At 47.9% G+C, this 2500-nt stretch overlaps 1 pseudogene; it reads right to left on the reverse strand.

Annotated features, from left to right (window-relative positions):
* Window positions 1-2500, reverse strand: part of LOC133394799 (large subunit ribosomal RNA) — a 9180-nt pseudogene that overhangs the window by 2002 nt on the left and 4678 nt on the right.

Raw genomic sequence — 2500 nt, forward strand, 5'->3', positions numbered from 1 at the left:
TCGTGTGTTCGGCGTCCTCAGGTTCCTCACACGCATCGCATAACGGCGAACCCGTTAACTGCATCCGATGAAGCTGGTAGGCGTAGAAGCCATGGCTGGAAAGAAACTGAGAAAGAAAGAAATCTACACCACCAAATCTTCTACTTATCCATCTGTTGACGTCGGGTATGAGACGGTGTGTCCACCGACCGTGAACACTCTCATCCCATTCTCGTTGCCATCGTTCCATAGTTGTGACACGTTCCATGTTACGTGCAACCGATCCGGCGATGTTCTCTGCTCGTCTCCGATGAAAAGTCCTGGAGTCCTCGTCCAGGAGGAGATGCAGCGGGATCATTCCCGCAAGCACGCAGACTGCATCGTGAGAAGTTGTCCTGAAAGAAGAGATAACTCGCTGGACTACTGGCCGGTAAAACCGACGTAGCCATTGTCTACGGTTAGCAAATCTAAGGGTATGACACCAAATGGGCGAGGCATACCGGACCTTCGCCACAACAGTAAGAGCAATTGCTCGCCTAACATTACTACTCGGACCTGCCTTATTAGGCATCATCCTTACCAAGGTGGTCCATAGCTTCGTCGCTCTCTCCACCGCATACCTGATGTGTGAAGTGTATTCGAGGCGGTCATCTAAGACCATCCCCAAATACTTTAAGCTGCGCGACGAATGTACTACGTGATCACCTACCCTGATAGCCCCATGCTGTATCCTCTGATGGGAACTGACCATAATGAACTCGGTCTTGGTCGGGGCTATCTTTAATCCGTTGTCGGTCATCCATCTGTCGATGATGCGAATCTGGCTGGAAACGAGAATTTCAATATCATCAACACAATTACCTTCCACCAACAATACTATATCGTCTGCATAGCCGATAATCCGTGCACCTTCCACCATTCCAACTCGTAGGACACCGTCGTACATGAGGTTCCATAACGTTGGGCCAAGTACCGAGCCTTGAGGTACACCCGATGTGACTGCAATCTCTGCCGGTCCATCTGTGGTATCATACATCAGCACACGATTCCTAAAATAGTCACCAATGATATCATAAAGATATTTAGGAGTGTTTATTCTCTGTAATGCATTTGCAATCGCCAACCACGAAGCACTGTTAAAAGCATTAGTAACATCTAATGTAACAACTGCACAATACCGTCCACTGTATCTGTTTCTACTTCTAGCTACCGAAACAATGTCCACTACCCGTTTAATCGCATCAACTGTAGATCGACGACTTCTGAAACCAAATTGGTCGTCAGACAGTCCGTTGACCTCCTCGATGTGTGCATTTAGCCGTTGCACTATGATGCGTTCTAAACCTTTACCTGCCCCGTCTAGTAGACAAATGGGGCGAACTGAACCCGGTTCCCCTGGTGGTTTGTTCGGCTTCGGTATTAACACCAACCTCTGCCTTTTCCACTCATCGGGGAACTTCGCGTTCTCTAAACAGCCTTGGTAAACCCTGCAAAATGCATCGGTTGCAGTCAACATACCAACTTTCAGCGCCTCATTCGGGATACCATCTGGTCCCGGCGCCTTCTTGTTAGGTAGTCTCCTAGCAACCGCAAGAATCTCATCATTAGTTACCCTTTCAAACTCTCGTGGCTGATCGATACGATATTCAGGCCACACCGTGTTTGGGTGAGTAGGAAAAAGCTCGCTCACCACTTCCCTAAACTCGTCCAATGTCATGGTTCGGGGTCCAATCGAACCCTCGGCCACTTTCTTGAACGTATGATATACAATACCAAATGATGCGTTGTTCGCTGTTCCCAGGAACTCTTTCCACTTCCTCTGTCGGGTATGCTTGATCAATCGCTTGAGGGCATTCCTTGCCACCTTGAACTCGTCCCTAAAAGAAGAATAGAGATCAGTATTGAATGCTCTTTGCGCTAATCGATCGCGGTGTTTGCACTCTTTGCGAAGTGCCTCAATCTCTAACGTCCACCAAAATGCACTCTTGTTAGGAGTGTACCTCTTACGCTTAGTCATCGTCGCATTACACGCCGTGACAAGTATACGCATTAAGTCTTCGCTTGTTGTGACCTCGGTCTCAAAAGCGGCTTGCATCATAACTTCAAATATATCTTTGCTAAAATACTTGATGCTCCATCCCGTTATGGGTCGGGACAGATTACGCACGCTTTGCGTCTCAAGATCTATGCGTATCGCACGATGATCAGAGTTCATATAGCTAGATAACACCTCCCACTGAAATGATCTTGCAACTGTTCTGCTCGCAAAAGTAAGATCAACTACTGACGTACGCCCTGGTCCAACATAAGTTGGGGTGCTGCCGTCGTTCAATAAAATTGCGTCAATCTGCGCAAAGGTTGATAAGACCAACTCACCTCTTCGTTTCTGGGTTTCTCCACGCTCGCCAAGTTGGTTGTTCCAACTTGCTGACCAAGCGTTGAAGTCCCCCCCGATAACGAATTTGTGGATACCGGTTACGGCCATTACCGTGTTATCCAACATGTTCTGGAACTCTTCCAT

Source organism: Anopheles gambiae (genome assembly GCF_943734735.2).
Source record: "Anopheles gambiae chromosome X unlocalized genomic scaffold, idAnoGambNW_F1_1 X_unloc_5, whole genome shotgun sequence".
NCBI lineage: Eukaryota > Metazoa > Arthropoda > Insecta > Diptera > Culicidae > Anopheles > Anopheles gambiae.